The sequence below is a fragment of the Onthophagus taurus genome, chromosome 1 (assembly GCF_036711975.1).
Source record: "Onthophagus taurus isolate NC chromosome 1, IU_Otau_3.0, whole genome shotgun sequence".
NCBI lineage: Eukaryota > Metazoa > Arthropoda > Insecta > Coleoptera > Scarabaeidae > Onthophagus > Onthophagus taurus.
Genome location: NC_091966.1, coordinates 14,039,307 through 14,060,868, shown reverse-complemented (window position 1 = coordinate 14,060,868; position 21,562 = coordinate 14,039,307). Strand labels below are relative to the sequence as shown.

Here is a 21,562-nt window from a genome sequence, read left to right as displayed (position 1 = left end):
CACCCAACTCAATTCAACAAAATTATACAGAAACTTCACAACTAATAAATCTCAATATTGTTTTCTTCTGAAAATCCATTACAAAGGAATGATAAAAACCAGCCATTATTCTAAAACCAGTTGGCATTCGTCCATCCTCTTGATGGATATGCTTCTAAAAGTGCAAATCATAACCATTATTATAAGATTAAATTTTTTAAAACCATTTAATAAGCCACAAAAGTTTATGCATCTGTTTTAATCGCTCTCATTAGCTAATAGTTAAATTTATGTTCGAGATAAATTTAAGACGAAAAAGTTAAATTATTTTAAACATTGATAATATTTTAAACATAACTACGCCATCTGCGGAACACTAGCTATATTATTTTGTATTGATCGTCAACATTGAAATAATTCTATATTAGACTACATACTGAAAAATCGGTAACTAAATAATACTTAAAGTTGCCCTTCACCTGACGAGTTTCTGGTGATAATTAACCAGACAAACATCCTTACATAGGTTTTGGATCCGAAGTCTCAAATAAGATGGCTAAATATTTAAAATAGATTCAGATAAACGAACCCACAAAGTAGCGACAAAACAAACGGGCTTTATGTATGTCTTAAAGGAAAATATTGACCCACTAGCCAACATAAATATACAAATTTCACAATAATGTTTACAATCTATTAAAAAACAGCCGAGTAAAAACCGGCAACTGTAAATTTCGTCCTTTTTTTCATGTCAAAGTTTTAATAGCCTCAATATGTCAAGAAGCTGAGCTCGTTACGCAATCTTTACAGCTTAAACTGACGTCAGTGCGGGCGGTGTAGAGGATCGTTTTATGGCACCACTTATTGTTAGTTGCGCATCTTCTGAATGCATGGCGCACGTGGGAAACACGCAGATCCTCCTTTTAAACGATCCACTAAAATATTCAATGCGTTTCAAAAGAGTAGCGTTTTAACTATTTTATAAGGAAATATGTTTTATAAATCACATAACATTTTTCATGAATACTAAAATTTTAAGATATAGATAAAACTAGAGTATGGAATCATACTCAACAACACAAGTTTTATTTTATATTTTCTTAAATGATGAAAATGTCGTTTGGAAGCCAGAAATGATTCAATATTATTAAGTAAACGCAAATTGAACTTATCTTTTAACTACAAAAATCCATTATATTGTGAAAACGAAATAGGTTTTCTTAATGTCTTTACTCGACTTAATAATGTCGTTAGTTTAATAGAACGAAATTAAACACACAGAATGTACGGGCAAGCCTACACGTAATATTTTACAGGGTTAGATTGCATCTACGTTGTTCGGCGTTAATGAAATTTAACCTCAACCCCGTCCTACCCGTCGAAGCTTAGCCCTTTTGCACACCGCACCAGCCCAAACAAAAATATCAATTTTCGCTAATACCATGTCATTAGCCCCTGCCGATAGCGCAATTCCGGTCAAACCTTTTACGTATTTGCAGATTACATTCCAACCGTTTACTGCATGCGATGTCGCAATTATACAACAGTCGCTATTTGGCTGTAATTGTTTAGAATTCAAACAAAGCAAACACTTATCATTCAAATATGTAAAGTATTTATTGAGCATGTTAAGTTTACCTGATTAACCTATTAAGGGAATTAATAAATTATTATGATTGACTGTTTACATTATCAGCACTAAAACCTGCAGTTAATTAAGTCCATATCAATTAGTCAAACATTGTCAATTACTGCTGCAATTACTCCACGCACGTGCAATATATCACCTGCTTTGATGTCAAGAAAACGGTGCAGGCGTATCCTAGTTGAAGGCCGCCTCTTGCTCCCACATTGCCTAATTGGCGTGTAAGCAATAAGGCACGAAACTTCCTGTCGTGCATGAACGCTCTTTCAAAGTCGTGCTTCGTCGGTTGTGCCTTACCAATGTCTCCCCCAACTCTCTATACCTCCCTTCAATGTGCACCTAAGCGATTAATAATAACCGTTTTTGCCATATCATTGATCTTCGATAAGGTATGAAACGCAAGCTGTTGACCATTTGCTTTAATGTGATAGTTTCGATTTGGGTAATATCCTAGATCCTATAGACGTAATCGGAAATCTGGAGATTAATAGCTTCCAAATCGATTGGTTTACATGTAACTGTAGTCTATGAATAAATCATGAAGGTAATGTAAGTTCATGCTAAAGATGGTAATTGTGGAGAATTGACTCCATAGTGTTACTATTATGTGCAACATTTTTTTGTTTAACTTTTAATTAAATATATGTAGGTACTTATGAATATGGAAAAAATTATCATAACAGAAAATATGTTTTATAGAATTTGTAGCTAACTAAGTTATGTTTGTAGGTACATTGTTAAAAATTCTTTTCTCATGTCTCTCTTATCAGTTCATTCATATCATAACTTGTAGTTTTGCATGTATTTAAGTTCATCTATTACTAGCTGCTTTCTTTTTAAATATTTCAGAGCCTATTTCAGACACATCAGCCCCTTTCGCGCAGGGATTAAGCTTTTTTTAGTGGTATTTCCAAAATTCTGGAGTGTGTACTCACAATAACCTGAAAGCACAAGCGAAGTAGGTTTTCAGTAAAGAGCTTTTCAATTTAGATCATATACATTCCTGTCAGATAGATCTAGTCTTCATACATAAGAATTGTAATCTAAAGTAAGTACTACCTTATCGACCAAAGACTTTACTTTAACTGGTCCATGTCTTTTACACCATCATTCAAACTGCTGCTAACTAGTACTTTTAGTATAACTAAGTACTTTTACTGCTTAGTTTGCGTCTATACATTCTAATGTAAAAGAGAAAGGAAAGTCCTTTATCCTTTTGTTCTTACTTTGCTCTATTTTTCTCTTTTACTTCTGAAAGTAGGTTTTTGCGACAGATTGTCCAGCAAGTCTATATTCGTCTAAATGTTATCAGTATAGTGACAATTATTATTACTTGGTCGCAGTAAAAAGGACAAATTGCAAATATATTCGCTTACGATTAACAGACCGCAATAAATAATAATATAAACAAGAAGTATTAATATGATGAAGTATTAACAAATATCATATTTCCTTAGTTTCCAGTGTTATTTGAAGACTAACATCTAAAACTTTTTCCATGTTTTGTTGTTTTACATCCCCTTCCTTTTCTTTGTTTAACTTCTAATAGCAGCTTATTACTGCGTTAATACCAGTTTGAGTAACATTAACGCTATCTCCTTAATTGGGGTCATTTTGAAGAAGGTCTTCTTAAAAAAATATTCAACGTAACAAATTGTCCTAAAAAGATTCGTCCTAAAAAAATCGACATCTCAATTATCATTTGTGAATAAAGAAGTTGAGACCAAGTACTTGCAAAAATATTTTTTTTCATGATCGATTTGATGATGTTGGTTTTAGCTTAATTTTGTCCACATCAATGTTACCATCTTCAATGTTAATTTTTTTTCAAAACTTATGAATTGACAATTTTTCATCGGTTTCATTAACAAGTTTACCAACAGTTTTCATCAAATGCTCAGCTGTGAATGTTGCTATAAATCACTGATCTAACGACTGAATTATAACCGTAGTATATTTACTTACTTAAATGTCCAGGAGCGTTATTCAAAGGAAACGGATTCGTTTAACCCAAATTATACTTTCAAAGGTACTCTTTGAATTTAAGACAAAAGTTTTACCTCCCAAGCTTCTTTGGTGGACATTCAACCACGGGTAATCTATCCATATTTAATTGTTTTTAGAAATCTTGGATTTTCGGACGTGTTTATACGAAGTAAAATGCCGTCGCAGCTCCTTCATTCTAGAATGGAATGTTCTATCATGGACATTTTACCCTGTTGATGTTGTATGTTTAGATACACTGCACTTGCTGCTTCATCTTTTATTTTGATGTTATGCAAATTATATTGTTTTTTGAATATTTCATACTATCTGCAATTTGATAAAGATTTTCCTCCTAAATATTTTTGTTCTAAAGATGTTATAGAGAAGAATGAATGTATTTCAAAAATGTAGGAATAGACAGAGACCTTCAGGTTTGCAAAAAAACATAAGGATAACATTAATATCCAACTTACCTTCTACCACTCGTGCAGATCATCATTCGGATTTGCCAGTAGCAAGTCTTATGGATGTTTCAAACCAAGAACATGTTGATACAGAGATAGAAGAGTACATTTCAGAAATGTCGACAGGTGAACAATATTTGCTGACTACTTACTTTAATTTCGGAATGATCTTCATCTCAATACAAAAGAAAAGTGAAAGAAAGACTTTCTAAATACGTGCAACAATAGCATATAATTAGTTATTATTGTAGGATCAATATAAATTTCATTTGTTAATACCAGACGTGATAGAAGTAATGTGTTTTTATAGTAATTATCATGGATATGTCGTTATCTTTTACTTCTATAGTCCAATCCCATCGATATTATCTGCTTTTCTTTTTATGTTTTTTCTAATTTATAAAATTCTAACATTTATTATGGCATTTATATATTTTTTAAAATGTAAATAAACTAGTCAAACCGTTTTCTAGTGTTTGTGGCTTCAAACATTTCAAAATTTTTGTAATTATTAGTTATTTTTAAACCGTAACGGGATTGTCTAATACGGCTGAATTGTTTTAAAATACTTTAAAATGTCCGTTTGAAACGATAACACACATGAAAGCTGGACAATCGTTAAACGTTCACAATCAAACGAAATAACATAATAAACTGTTGCATGTTGTGTTCATTTTCAACTGCGACACACGCATTAATTCCCAATTTTCATGAAAATAGTCATTAATAATTACAGTCGTTAAACTTTGGGTGTCCATTTGCGCGAAAAGTTTGCTAGGTTATGTATGAAGTACGATTGCGGTTCAAAACGCGGGAATTAATACATTTGCACTCGTTTAAATTATAACGTAGCGTTTCAAACCGATTTAAAAGCGGACGCAAAACCCTGTATGAAAATGGCTATGACATTGTAACAAAAAGTATTCAAAATCATTTCCGAATTTACCTATATAAATTTGTTTGTATTTAGCTTACTTTATTAAATATTTTCCGACATTTTTTTAAATATTAATACTTAAAATTATTTATTTTTTGAATATTTCTAATCTACATCGAAAACGATATTAAATTTATCAATGTAACTTTTGAAACCCGTGCGTGCCTAAGCATAGTTGCAGGCGGCGAGGAATTATCCGTAATCCTCGTTCAAGCCTTTCAGGCGTTACTCGTAGTACTATAGCGTTAATTCTGTGCCTAACTTTGTCGACATTTTGATGGTACTTTGTATAGGCTTTCTATTTAATAAAGGCCTAATGAAAAATGTTTACAGGGTTGGGATCGAGGCATGATAGGATCGCGGAGACTAATGCATCCATTTGGAAAATGTTAGTCCGATCTGTGCCTTACATTACAGAAAAAGTAAGCTTAATCATAACGTTCACAAATGATTCACGGTTGTGATGATGTTTTAGTGAATAATCTATTGTTATTGGATAAGAACCGTCGGAAAACGAAGAATGTTCGATGGCATTTCATTCGTAACTTTATTGTAGTATCAAGTATACAGTGTTTTTACTGGAATCGTTTAATGTTAGTGCTAACTCTTTGGTACTAACTTTGGTGGTTTATCTTGGTCAAAATTGGCATTTTTTGAAACAAACGAATCTGTTTCACTCACACCTTAACCGAGCCTGTCAAATGATTTTGTTTAGGATGTCTTAGGATGTCTCGAAATGCACCATCTCATAAATACAGTTCGTTCCGCAGAATAAGTCTGATGAGTCCATCGATTTGTATCTTATTCAAAACTGTCCCCAAAAACTTTGTAATGATGTGATTTTATACTCTATAAAATCTTATACTCTATAAAATTGCTGAACTTTAGAATCATGATAAGTAGGCTATCTCGTAGTACCTTTTAGTTCTACCAAGAATGTTTACCACCATTAGTAGTGTTTCCACCAAACAAACTAGTTTCATGAAAACATTAATCGAGTCTGCGAAATGTATTTGTTCTAGGATTGCTTCGGGTTAGGCTCTGTACTCGATTGTTGTTATTTTCATTATCATGCATCAATGTTTTATAATTAAGCATTTCGATTCTGGATCAAACTAAGAACCTTTATTTAATATAAAAGATAACCACACCGGATAACCAATACTGAAATACATATTTATATTTCTAATAATTATTTATAATCAATAATACGATGAAACTCTATGGCATATAAAATATAGCCCATCCTTATTGAGTCCTATTGCTTACTTCGCTTAATTGTAAGCAGAATTTCTTGGGTCGACGGATTAAAGCATATAAGTCAAAGAAAATATAAGTCATGAGAAATAAAAATTGAAAAAAATTGATGTGCTTAAGTACTTATGTTACAGTAAATAAAATGTCGATGAAAAGAAAACAAATTTTATTGTTATAAAAGGTAACTCACAAATTTTCAAGTATAAGGTTTGTTTAACCTATATAAATATAATATCTCTCTCTGTATAAAGTGTCTTTATAAGCTATTACATCATATTCTTTTCTATAGTTTACTTTCAGTATTCTTGGTTCTTAAAATTAAAGAACTCTTCAAAAAAGATGAAAATTTAAACTTTATTAAGTCTTTATTAATTGTATCTAATCATGTAGATGATAAATCCGAAAATCTGTTTTCCTTTTTTTTTATACCTCCCTATTTTGCTGTGATCGGTGACTACGTCTAGGTGATAACGGGATTCATGGACTTATGGCCAACTGTGTAGATACCAGCCTTTTGTAAAACCTAACTAAATATTGAACTCACATAAGAATTTCTAATTTGACCTACACATATATCAGAATATAGTATAACACGTTTGATGTTGTCAACAATGCAGTTTAGTAAATGTAAAAACAAGATGTAAGTTGATTTGCTTCTCGTCCAGCAACTGTCTCATCCCATACATAGCATATACTATACAGCACCTCCAGTTTTATAATTATGAATCGTTAAATTAAATATCCAGAGTTGACGTTTATAAAACGCAACTGAGGAACGTAAAGCTGCCGTAGATGAGCATTGTTGCAAGTCAAAAGTGCATAGTTGCACAGACTCAGCATTGGCTTAATATGAAAGCGAATCTTATCCCTTTTCCTAATAGACTTGATTAGCTACTGTCTTGTATTGATCATGTTGAGCAACTACTTCAGCTTTAATATCCTCGCCCTCAGAAAGTATTTTTACCACCTTATCACGTGTGAAACAAATGTTTACAGGTGGCTTTTTGAAAAATTAAATTCAACTTATTAAACTCTTCGCTATAAATTTTTTGTGGAAGAAGTATTTTTCTTAATCGCACAGAACAAACTATACATTTTATGCACAGTTAATGATAAGGTAAATACTTCTTCTCAGTACTTTTTCTTGTACGATATCTAATTTTTTCGCGTTCAAAATCTAACACTTTGTTTTTTAATAATTGTTTTTGGTTTTTCTTAACATTGTGTTGATTTAGATGAAAATACTTTTTTCTATACTTTTTCAATGTTATATTTATTTAAGTTCTCTATTCGACATGTTTCGAGGATCCAGTCCTCATCTTCAGGAAAATTCGTCAATTTTTGAATAAAAGATAACCATATGCCTCGGATTACAATTCAAAATTCTTAGGACTAAACAATTAAAACGGAAATAAAGTATTAAAATTGAATCGGAAGATTCTGGAACTCATCGGCGTGTATTATGGAACTTTGTTTTTTGGTATAACTTTTTCGCGCATATCATTGAGCGCCTCCAATGAATGGTCTTTTCTTGAAAGTGCTACCTTAAAATGTACTACCATGAAGGGTACAACAAATATATAGATTTTCATACAGAATTTCTGATTATCCGGATTCAGGGGATATGTGAGGAGTGCAGTCCTTGACTAAAAATTCAGGAATCCTATCTGGGCCCGTTGTAGCCTTTGCCTTGATTTTTTTAAAGATTCAATCATTTCGTCCCATCTGACTTCGAAGATACCAAAGGTGACAGAATTAGTATCATAAACAGCGTGATCATTCCAGTGGGTTCACTTGTTGCAGGACAGTACATAGCCTCAAAATGATCGGCAAATAAGTTAACTACTATTGGCAAATCGGACACACTTTGACCGGCCCACTTGAGCCTGGAGATCTTATATTGTTTCTGCTCGTGTTAACAAAACGCCAAAAATTCTTTGGTTCCTTTTTTATGTCCCTCTCCAACGATTTGACGTATACTCGATGATCCTGTTGTAAAAGTGACTTACAATCCCGACGAAGTCTACTGCAACTTGTGCGATGATATCTGCAATGAGTTTTTCTAACTTGGTGGTGTTTTTTTAATTAAGCATTCTTATTAGATCAGTTGAATACCTTACAGAATATTTTGACATTGTATGCTTGCCTTCAGATTTAGGTACGTGAGTATCTAAATCTGTCCAGGACGTTGTATAATGCTTCATAAAAAACATTACAGGATTGTTCAACCGATGTTAACGTAAATAAATAAGTCCAGTCGATGTTCAACAGTGCCTCGTACGAGTCATGCTGATAAGCTCTCTTGAAGCAGTACCGGGTGTTACGGTATACATCTCGAGCTATCAAATGTGCAGGCATCATGTTTATAAAATTCGTTGTAAATCGTTTTGAATTCATTTATTTTATTTTTTAGTATGAATAATTTTTTTTTCTTTTACTTCATTGCTTGATGTTCTATTTATATCATTTTACTTTTAACGTCCGCGCTGAAATTGAATCGGAGATCAGTACTTTCTTGTGCCGTTAAAAAACATATAGGTTTATCTGTATACATATAAAAATGCAAATGTATTAAATAACGCCATAAATAAGTTCTGTTCTATTTTACTTTGCCGAATCAATTTTAAAACATAAACAAACCAAGGTTATAATAAGGTTGTGTTTAAATACATTTCAATGTATTTTAGAGTTAAGAAATATTTATTATAAATTATTATAACCCAATAGGAAGAATTATTTTTTTGAAGATTCATAAAAATCCATAAAGTTGACTCAAGATTAAAAATGCTATGACATTTCCGGACCTGCGACCAATTAGTATTGTACCTATTTTGTCTAAAGTATTAGAAAAAATTATGAATGATCAAATTCGGGAATTTGTCGATAAACTTAATATTTTGCCTAGGACACAGTCTGGATTTCGTGCTAACTACAATTGCGATACAGCATCAACTCATATAGTTGATAACATATTGTTTGCGGCGGATCAAAATAGGCTTACTGGATTAGTTCTGCTAGACTACAGTAGGGCCTTTGATACTGTCAATCATAGGATGTTATCAGCTATCTTATCCTTTATTGGGTTCAATGATTGTGCTGTGAGCATGATTAATAGTTATGTGTCGGACAGACAACAAGCGGTTAAATTGGGTAATCAGAGATCTGAACTGCGAGGCTTGAAGTCAGCAGTGCCACAGGGTTCTATCTTGGGGCCTCTACTGTTTTGTATTTACACTTCTAATCTTTCGACAGTTTTTAAATATTCAGTCACATTTTTATACGGACGATTCCCAAATCTATCTATCGTTCTTGCCTACGGACATAGCCACTGCTCGAGTTAAATTGAGTAAGGACATAAATAAGCTGATAGATGTATCCACTAAACACTCGTTACGGATAAATTCAAATAAATCAGTGGTTATGCTCTTTGGCAGGCGGGGTGCACGAGACTCTCTTGCGGATAATTTTAAAATCAATATTGGTGGTAAATGTATTGGTGTTAGAGAGTGTGCTAGAAATTTAGGATTACAGCTCGACTCGAATCTTAAGTTCGAAAAGAACACCCTGGACAAAACAAAAATTTCATTTGCTGCTTTGAAGCTCATATATGTATAGCATGAGAAATATTTTAAATCACAAAGGCACAAAGGTTATGCTTTACGATTCCTTAGTGCTGAGCCATTTTAGCTGTTGTGATACAGTATATCATAGTTGTCTGAACTCCAAAACATTCCAAAGGATTCAGCGTGTTCAGAATTCATGTCTCCGAACGATTTTCGGGCTTCGACGAGGCTGCCATGTCTCACACAGGATAATCGATCTTGGGTGGCTGAATTTGTTTAACTGTCGCATAGACCATATGGTTTGTTTTTATCATAAGTTGCTGTTGCTTAAATGTCCATCTTATTTCAATGATAAGATTACATTCCGCACTGATGTCCATAGCTTAAATGTTCGAAACAAGGGTATTGTCACACCACCGTTATATGTTACTATTTATTTGAGAGATCATTCTCTTACAACTTACCTAAATTTTATAATAGCTTACCTTAATCATTGAAAATGTTGAGCTTGCCGTCGTTTAAAGTAAAGATAAAAAAATGTTATATGGAGAACAATGTGATCAGATACAGGGTGGGACACGTGGAATGCAATGATTTGGTTTTGCTTTTTATGCAATTGTATTACCATCTTTAAAAGCTTTTCTTTCGTTTTATTTTTTATTGGTGCACTATTATTATTAGTTTTATTTGTACCTCGTTTAGTTTTGTTTTGTATTTATTCATTTTTTTTTTGTTTTTTTATTACAATTTGTTTATTTTTATGGCAGGCTTGAATGGAAGAGAAGACGACTTCACCCTTGCCAACCAGTTAAATTTATATTGTTATTTTATGATATTCCATTCTAATAAAGTCTATTATTATTATTAAATAACAATAATATAGAGACCGCAATATTGCACAAAGATTGTTGTGTTGGAAAAAGGAGATTTTCCTTTTTGTCCTCGTTCCATGTCCTCTCTTTCCTTCGCATATCATCATTAAATTATTCTCTTTCATTATTAAAGGTTACTATTTAATATAAATAATAAATGATAATTAAAAAAAATCACCACCACGAAAGCTGTAAGAGATATAAAGAAGCAATGTTTTCCCCTATTTTATCTTTTACGCATTTAGTTTCCAAGATACAAACAATAAGTATGGAAATGTGGAATAATCATGAAATTACAAATTTTATTTTGTTTATTTTATTTCCTTACTTTTTTGTACAAAATTCATATACAACTTATACCAATAATCGTAAAGATTTGGCAACCATTCTGTGCCAGTTTACTGGATATAATTCCGCATTGTTAGTAGTTGCCAGCTAGTCAAAGCAACGTTACGACATCCGAACGATCTGAGGAACCGTGCAAAACGTAATGCGGCAATACCATATTTTAAGAAGCAACCCATTTCTTACGTTAAGCACCTATTAATTACACTTCTTATCGCCGTGTCGATCTCGATGGGGCGGAGACTTGGTCGTGGCGCTTTGTCGAAACAAAAGGACAACAATGTCCCCGACATGTAAGTAATTTGAATAAATTACCGATGTGAGGAGCCGATAAGCGCTAAACTTTGGAGAGGTCGCTCGACAAGACAAACTTAAAACTATGAATTGCATTAACTTACTTTTGAAATGTAACCTTCACTAAATCCCTGAAATGCATTAGAATAAGTATTATTGTACAAGAAGATAGGAATAAAGGTAAAAATCGATGTGACTATGAAATATTCTCCAATTCTTTTATTATAAATTTAATATCATAAATCTTTTGATATTATATCATTTTACAGTTTCGTTATACAGTTTGAATCGAGAATACTTTTTCCCAATGGTCAGGAATATTTTAAAAGTGATTATACGACCGAGCTAGTGTTATGGAAGCGGTTTCATCCTATCCGTGAACGTCTACTATGTTAACCAGTGTATTTGCCCAGCAGCGTGTAAAATTCATACGTAGAGCGCAATAATGTCGGTTTCCCGTGGAAGTTGGACGACTATCATAACCGTGATGTTCACGTCGCGTAAAACTACATTTTTATTACCTTATTTTCAACATTGTTACTATTCAAAAAGGCTACACTCGAGTTTAAACATTGTGAACTCACCTTTCCTTAACATTTTGTGTAGTGGTCTGAATGGGCGTGTTCTGTCAGTGCGAGTGAGTGATGGTGCAATGACTTCAGCCCCGCTTCAACGCGATGGATAAATATTAATGAAATCAATATAAACGCGGTTGGGGGTTGTGACGGGTCGCGTTAGTCGGTCGATGTAAAAAAAAAACAGCACTCCCACCGTTCGTCAGGTGTGGAATGGTCAAAAAGCAACCATTCGGCCATCGACCGGGGGTTTTTGTTATTGTTGCTGCTGTTGGAAAAAGTGATGAACTGCTGGAAATCGGATATGTCGGTTACGAATGAAAAGAGTTTTACGAATGAAGCTATGTTTCTATTATGATGGCTCGAATTTCTATCACTAAAATAATAATAATAATAACACCAGACACGTAATTCTTTTGTAGGAATATAAAAATTAATGACTGAAACAGCATACTCTTCAAAATTACTTACTCTAAAAGATAAACCGTGTTATTCCTATAGCAGTTTTCTCTTTCTTTACTTTTCCTGAAACTCTTTTGAGATAAATTGTCCAACTTTTCATTCTTAAAACGAGCAAATCGAAGTGGAAAGGAAATCTATCCGATCCGTCCTTATCTTGTTGACTTTTCAAACAACAATAATTTCTTTAGGGCGTTAGAAAACCATGCGGCACCAAATCGTAGCAATGTCCTCTCCGAACACAAACTTCTTCGCTTTGGCGCACATCCAAGAATGTTACTGGAAAGGTCAGAAAGCTTCCGAAGGTTGGAAAAGTGGTGGCCGTCGCTACGACCTCGAACCACAACATGATCAACCAACACATTTGACCATGCGGACACTCGAGCGTATTCGTTCACCATCGGCAACATGCGCCACCCCATTTCATACTAACCACACTAACGTTACATTCACGTTATATTGTATACCACGACAGACGCGCGGCGTTCGCTTTCGTGCTCTTCATATCATCCAGACGACAGTAACACCAAGTAAACACCTTGTGGTATTATTTTGTAAATAAAAGTGGTTTCGGTTCGTTGTTGTCAGTGTTTGTTTTTCAAATCGTTTGGTGGTGTTAATAACGTGCGTAGTAGCAAAATGTGGAATTTTGAAATGGATTCGCTCGGTAAATGATAAAAAGTTTTTGTTTCTTTTTAGTTTATTTTATTAAAAAATTAACTCGAATAATATTGTTGCTAGTTACTTGTTTTTAATTGGAGCAAAGTGTTTAATGAAAATTTAATGTTAATAAGATAATGTTTGCGTAATGACTTAACGATTGAAGGTAAATTGAGATATGTACTTACGTCATAAAATCTATAATAGAACCATTAAGCGGGAGGTATCGATATTGGAAAATAATTAAGACCGCCCTCATTTCATTACGTATAGGAAATGAACGAATATTGTTTTTGTGGTATTCACAAAAATAAACCACAAAATATTCGTTTCATAATTTTAATTTTATTATATAATACTTCATATACGATTTCTTAGTCTACAGAAAAAAGTCAATCTGAAGTAATTGAACCATTTACTCATTAATTGAGTTATTTTGTTTGAACACTCTGTAAATGACGTAGGAATAAAAAAAATGTGTTATTTGGTATCGAATAAATTCTTTGGCAGAAACAAAGTGTACCCTTGCATTGCTACTTCTTTTGAAGGAGAAAATTTACTTGATTCTCCTGAAAGTATTGCAAAAAGGTCATAATTACTTAAATTTGGTTTTACTTTGAACTATAATTTGTTCCAAGTTGCGTCATATTGACGCATGAGTCTATTTAGATTTGTTTTAAGCCTACAAATCTTCTTTGTTACTGAAACACGTCCTATTCCAACACAAAGTTTGCATTTTGTAATAGATGTGCATTAAGTAGGGTCAATTATTTGAGAATCTCTTGACTGTAAATAAAACACGACCCCTATTAAAACTTTACTTAATAATCAGCATTTGGTGACCTTTTCTAAATATATAACAAGTCGATAAAGAATCCTTAAAAAGTGTCATACCCAAAAATTATTGATCGATACAAAATGTTCGTTGTGCAAAAAATTATAATTCGGGCTTACTAATATAAGATTAAATGCAACTTTAGCGTGTTAGATACCACTGTTGAATAAGCTTTGCAATAATTAGACTATATGGATTCACCAAAAATTATTGCTCGCTACTCTTGGTATAGGTACTCACGGCCACATTAAAAATATTAAAAGTTTTTATGTAGTGGATAGCTTATTTGCCTTAAAATACTTTTTTCTATCAAAACATATTAAATCAAGAATTACTAAATGATTACTTGATTTGAAGGGTCATATCCTGCACATTATTTACCCGTAAATTTTTTATGTTTGAATTAAACTGCAATTTTTAATCAATTCATCATGTGTCCATACCATTTTTTTAGCAACATAACGATGTCACCTATGTAATGAAATCAATTGGCTCTTCTCTATTAATTGACATTCTGATCAACTCCTCTTGCAACTTCTTGCAGAATAAACTACTCAATACGGTTTGCGCACATTATCAAATCATTTTATTGAATGAAATCAATCAACAAAGGTTGGGTTCTATTTATCTCATTTGCCTTACGGATAAAAACGGTTTTTATTTAATACCTAAATTGGCGAATTGTAATCCACTTACGGACATGAGTAATTTTTCATAATTAACAACAAAAGTATCAAAACATTTAAGATTATAGCTGTGATGAAAACATAAAAATATTTGGTGTTTATTATCATAACACCTTTTATTTTATAACACCTGAACGGATGTTTATACAAAAAAAATAATAAACAGTTCTGATACAAAAAAAAGTATGATCCATTCTCAGAAATTTTGTAACGAGGGCAAAAACGAGGGTACCAGCGTTAAGCAAAATGTTCATTATCGCTTCATTTTGTAGAACAAGTTTGGTCAATAAATCAACAATTCTTATTTCTCCAAATAATGTTGTTACCGTTTCTGAGTAAAACGGAAACGGCATTGAGTTTCAATCACCACTTTGCACGTACATAAATAATGCAAAAAAAGGATTCTTGCAAAATTACATATCCATCAAAATCTCCAAGTTTTGTCACTCTCTACTATTACAATAAAAAAAAGCTAAAGAAAGCAAAATATTCTGCAAAAAATCGGATTAAGGAGATAGTCACAAAAAATCGGCGTCACGATTTGGTCATAATTTGAATGATGTTATAAAAAATGATATCCTTATATTAAAATTTTCTTTTATTTTCATTTTGTCAAGAAGTTAACGTTTAACCATCCCATTTTGCAAACCCTGTACGAACTTTCAATACTCAATATAGAATACTTAACGTGTTACTGGATACAAATTAATGTAAATTTATACATACTTTAAATATGTAGTGAAATTTATGTTTCTATGAATTTATGTATAGGATAAATTCGGACAAGATACTTTACCAGATTGATTTATTCTTACTACGGGAAATACTTGAATAAAAAAATTTTGAAGCCGAACCTTTAAAATGTTTACAGAAGATATTCAAAAAAGAGAATTAAAGCACAAATCTTTGCATTTCTCTATTGGAATGATGTTGTTATGAATTCCATTTAAAAATACGAAATCTCTTCATCGGTTAATACTCATCTCCTCAGTGAAAGATTTACCTAAATGATGGTGATAGTTTTTCCAAATTCGAGTCAACTAGTTGATTTTTGATTACATTGCTTATGCATTAAATAAATTGCTTAGGTTTTAAACTTCAAGGTACCATTTTGACTGTAAAAGATCATACTTAAAATCCATTTAAATCTGTAAAAGATCCATTTTAGCTTCTATTTTAAGTACTGTATGCATAAAAATTTCAGGTTGATACCTTGAATAGTGTCTGATATATTTACTTATGTATTCTGAAAACGTAGTTTTTCGGAAAACAGCAAAAGTTGGCCATTTCAACAAAACGGTTATGTGCCTTTCATCTAACATTTTCACAGTTTTAATAAAATGTCAGTGTAATTTTTGCGAATAAGCATTTTCCAATGCGATCATCATTAATACTTAAAAATCTTGTTTGGAATAGGTCATGAAACTACACATTAGAAGAACTCATTAACATTTAGATTTCTGCACATTTTTCGGCAAGTTTGTAAAGATTAGTTTGATAAAAATCATTGTCTTAAGACACGTGGAAATGTCGAGTTAGGGCAATTCATCTATGTGATGAATTTCGAAAGAAGTACTTGAAAGTCCTTGAAGTCACCGTCACCCAAGTATTCGGCATAGCAAAAATTATAAGTCTTCTCACACTGCTTGAAAATATTGATCGCTGCGGATATCTTCATTGCGCCACTTTGACCAGCAAATGTAGTATAAAAACCTTTTCCATGCTTGGGCCTAGTCTCATTGGGTTTTGTACAATACTTGGACAAAATATAAATATGGAATTATGTCAGTCTTCAGAAAAGACGATGAAACTGTAACGATGATTTTTATTCTGAGCCAACTGTTGTAATGACAAAGTTCCTTGGATTAGGTTCTTCGCATTGTTCATTTACAACTTACTTTTTTACTTCTTCCCTTGACTCTTTATAAACCTTTTTAAATACAGGGTGTTTCACAAAAAGGTGGCCCCGTTGCTAGGATAGCTAGAATACTGAAAAAAAATTTTCAAACACTGAAAAGGTTGGTTTGCTTAGTAAAAATTTTAATAATGGCATCGTAAAAATGTGTTTAAATAATTATTTTTCAACACCCTGTATGTTGAATACGGATGCCGTTATGCCGAATACCTTTCCACGCAATGGGGCCACCTTTTTTGAAACACCCTCTGTGTGATTTCAACATAAATACGATAGTTGGTGATACCATAGTTTTAAGACATCACAAACTTTATCAAACACAGCTTTGCCTTTTATATTATTAAATACAGTTTGTGATGAAACTTAATTGTTTCTAACAATAAGACTATTTAGTAAAAAAATTTGTTCCTGCAAGCCAATCCGAAAAATGGTTTCTAGATTTTAATGGAACGTTTCTTGCATGCAGAATATTTTGCCAGATTTGTTTGACAATATATATTTTGTTAAAGGCACTTAATTTACTTCTTGAAAAAGATAGCTTAGGCTTCAAACTAGTTTGTTGAGTAATTAGCCTAGGACAAGGTAGTTTTATGCAGAGTTTATCAAACTTTATAAACTGGTTACCCTTCAATTTCCTTTTTTTTTTTAGTTTGTCACAGTTAGGTATCGTAATTCCCATTATTCTATATAACTCTATAAAAAACACTAACACAAATAAACAGCACTTCAACATACGTGTTCATAAATTCACATTGTTTACTAGTTTAACAAAAATAAAACAAAACTGAAAACAGACCAATAATTCGTAAATAAACAAATCGAAAGGAGGCGTTGGTGGAAATTCTAACAGATGACGCTACTCTAATAAATAAAATGTACTACTTATTTGTTATGTTTCGACGAATAATTAATGATCTATTGTTCATAATTCTATAAAAAAATAATTTAAAATATTTAGATTGCAATTAAATAAAGCATCGAATAAAAACTGAAATTCTATTTAAAAAAAAATCTTCGATAAAAAATTTCGGTTTTTGTGTGAGTTTTCATCAAGTGGTCCCCCTAAATGTGAACATATTCTCGGTAATGTGTTATGTTATTCCGTATTTCTTGGAATATTTCATTTGACTAAGGAATCAGTATTTCATTTGACGATTAAAAACTTTTAAATGGATGTTATTTAGGAAAACCGCATTATTTTCTTTATGTTAGAAGCACGTTTTGCATGCAGATCGCGACGGCCATCGGGATAAACAGTTTAACATCTTTCCAGCCATCTTGTATTTGGATTTATTTGCTGAAATTGAAATCGATCCGACGCGACGACGTGTCCGAAGACTATTGTTTGGTTTTGCGTACAACGATTTGTTGGAAATGTTATGGAAAAAGTTGTTAGAGTGTTTCATTCTCGTTAAAGTACGAAGACATATCCTGGTGCCATCTTTCAAACTTCTTACAATGCATTTCTTGCACATGTATGTCAATAAACTTAAATATTTTAAAATTACAGACCGTTTTGAAAATATGAAAAACTCAATATTAATGTTAGTAACTTTCTTTTTTATATATTAAACTTCTGAAATGCTTTGCTTTAATTGTGGCTTTAATCTTTCTCTTCTTTATGGAAAAGTGGAAGATTACTTTGTCGGAAAAGGTTATGCGTAAGTACTTAATGTTCGCTGAAGGTCTAATCTGCATCTGCTTGATATAGATTGTTGAAGAACTAGTTTTCATCTTACGGAATGGTATAAGGAATTGTACTTTTCGGACGTTTATTAGGATATATTTTAACCGATGTTTTTATGTGCCTTCCATCTGCTATTATTACATTGTCATTGCTGGCATATTTAACAGTATAAATAAATCGATAATCATTATAAAGCAGTGCATCATATCGTACGCAGAAAATTAGCTAGGATTGGTGAAGCGGAAAACCATAACACGATACGTTATCTTATTCGACAGAAACGGTTTTTCAAGAAACTTGACAACAGCTGAAGTAAATCAAGTGAATATGCATCCAATTTGTTTCAGACTATGTCACAAGGCCACACTGAGTCACAAGGCTTCTGATTTTTTTTGAGAACGATAAGTCTGTAAATTAGACGTAAGAATGGATAGTGGATTCAAGATTTTTTAAAACATACATCGAGGCATTTGTACCTCGAAATCTGTTTTGAAGTTGCAGCCTTCTAAAGCTGGATTTATAAGATGTTCTATTAATTTCTTCGTTGGCATTCCAATAAGTTTGTCCTTTACTGTGTTTTTCTGTTTAAGTTGCTTATTTATGTAAAACGCGTCTACCGAATACCTAAAATATTAAGGCGAAATTTGTTTCATATACGTTGCATACAAGTAAAGTCATCAAGACTGTTTCAACCCAGTCTATTAATGCCGAAAATGTAAAAATAATCAAACCCGAACTTCACGAAAAACGTAGGTTAACTCTATTACAACGACTCGAAAATAAACACAATTTAAAGTTCAGTCATTGGCAATAGCAAAACTTTGAAAAGTATTCTAGATTCCACCTTATGAAAATTTAACAGTAATAAAACAATAATATCGACTATGATCGCAATTATGAAATATAAAAACGTCACACGTTTTAATGTGTTGAATCGTAATGTATTTGGCAAGATATAATTTATCTCAAATTAATGATCAAGCCACTGCTGAATGATTTTGAACACTGTAAAACCTGTGGAAAATCTTTTGTCAAGATGTTTACTCGAATACTACCACAACAGTAATGAAAAAAGTGAGTAATATTGATTCAGTTATGTTAGCTTGCATTTTTAATGAAAACCTTGTAGCTATTATGGAACTGTGTTCACAATAAGTTCACTACTTTGCAAGCAATTTTTAAAATTCTGTTTATTAAAAATGTCTGTCATAGTACTCCACTGAAATGCCGTTTGTCGACATCTCTTATTTCGATACTTTATTTTATAACCCTTTTTATTCCTAGTTTCATAAAACATTCTATTTTCTCCTAAAAGCAACAGCATTAGTCCTGATTTAGTATGAATGTTGCACACAAATTGGCCGTGCAGAATTTATTCGATTACATTTAGGGTTATTTGGAGGTTACTAATTTAATAATGTTTTTTAAAATTTCAATAATTACATAATGCATACAACGAAACTATGTTAGCTTATGCTGCACAATTTATTGTAAACAATCAACTTTGTCGTACTGTAATACGAATATCTTTCTTGCCTAGAAAATTATCATTATAATGTGTCATGGGAAATGTCATACCAATTAAGTTCTATATATTCTAATCGATAGATTTTTTGAGAACAGCTTAGTTAAGAGCATGTGTACCTACAATTTATTATGACCTATATACTTGTATAATCCATAATTTTGTAAATAAATTAAAAAAAAGTTACGAAATTCATGCTGTGAATTTATCGTGTGTAATATATTCGTTAGTACGTGCATTCCAATTTTTATTTGGAATAAAACATCACATATCCAAACAATAGGTTTGTTTAAATTTTATACATTCAGTTTTACTGCTGAGTTTTATGGCTCCGAAATTCAAAGTAAATTGCAACTTCCAACGTAAAAATGAAAGCCGAAAATCAATTGTATGAGATACAGCAAAAATTTATCAAGTAAAATTCAAAGACATTTATCAATTTTATTCTTTACCTTTTCTGAACTAAATGTTGATACATATGTTAGTGTATATGATTATTTAAAAACGTGTCCAAACATGGTAAGTAAGACCGCTTGTAACTGATAAAATCAGTTTTGAATCTCAAAACCTAATAAGTTGAATCAAAACCAAGGTGTACACAACATTTTTTTGTGCAAACGTTGAAAACTATTAGTCTTTTTGTCATATTTGACATCATTTTGAATAGAAATAATAAACTAATTCCTATTCAAATGTTAAATGTAGATATTTTTGCAATAGTTTCATTAATTAAGATTTGAAAGAAACTTAAAGTTAAATTGTATGTTTTGGTTAATATAGACACGAGATTTTATTAATGTAACTAAAATATTGTACCTACTTAATAAAAATGAAAATGTTGAATAATTACGTATTTTATGAAATGGTTAATAATAAATAAATGACATAATAATAATTATTGGTATATTTTTGGAAGTAAATAAAACGATATTTTTGTCGGCAATATCGCGACGCTGTTATTGACAAGGAAGTAAGTTTCCTTTCAGCGCTAAAGTGACATACTCGCCACTAAACGTACAACTTCTATAAATCAATACTATTTATAAATAGATATGAGAACCATTATTAATATATTGGAGTTAAAAAGAACTCTTACCTAATGTTATTTATGACGTTCATCCAAAATATTCTGTACAAACTCGAGAAATCCCGACTTAAATTTCGAGAATCATAAATCCGCGTAATATAAAAAGCAACCTAAGCGTAGGTTTTTGTTTTCACGAATATATTTTGTTTTTCAACTTTCATGTTCGTTGACCACCTTCTCCTATAAATTGTAATAACATTTCTCCTATCTCGCATTAAACATAAACATATAGAACTTTTTAATCATTTCATAACGTAAATATTAGTTATGCTTTGTATAATGTTAAAATAAAAGAACTAATAGTCTTTTCCTGTTGATCTTTTCTGTTTACATTCTTCTGGAAAGGCTTTTGTGTAACATTAATTAAAATATTATTAATTCTAAAGAGTTCGTCTTGAATAAAAATAACAATCTCTTTAACAAAAAATTAAAAAACTTTCAATTTTTTTATTTTAACAGTGTGAAATGAAGTAAACAACAATGATAATCAACAAAACAATCTGCAAATAGTATAATAATATATAATTCGGATTAAATATTCTAATTATTTTTATTAACAGGCTTGAGAAGGACTAGAAATAATTGACAATATTCTTTATACTCTTATCAATACTCTTATTTTAAATTGTTTTATTTTTTCAAAATTAATTTTGAAACTGGCGTAATATGAAATTGTTTTCACGCTTTTGGAGAAATAATAATATAACCGAATTAATGGTCGATACAATCTTAAATTGAACAAACCTGAATTAGAATAGATTGAAAATAAATTATATTAACAAATTTAAAGT

The 21,562-nt window shown here is 31.7% G+C and overlaps 1 protein-coding gene across 12 annotated transcripts in view; it reads left to right on the top strand.

The window, feature by feature from the left end:
- Positions 1-21,562, top strand: part of LOC111429421 (Potassium voltage-gated channel protein Shaker) — a 411,559-nt gene that overhangs the window by 304,535 nt on the left and 85,462 nt on the right. The window lies entirely within an intron of this gene.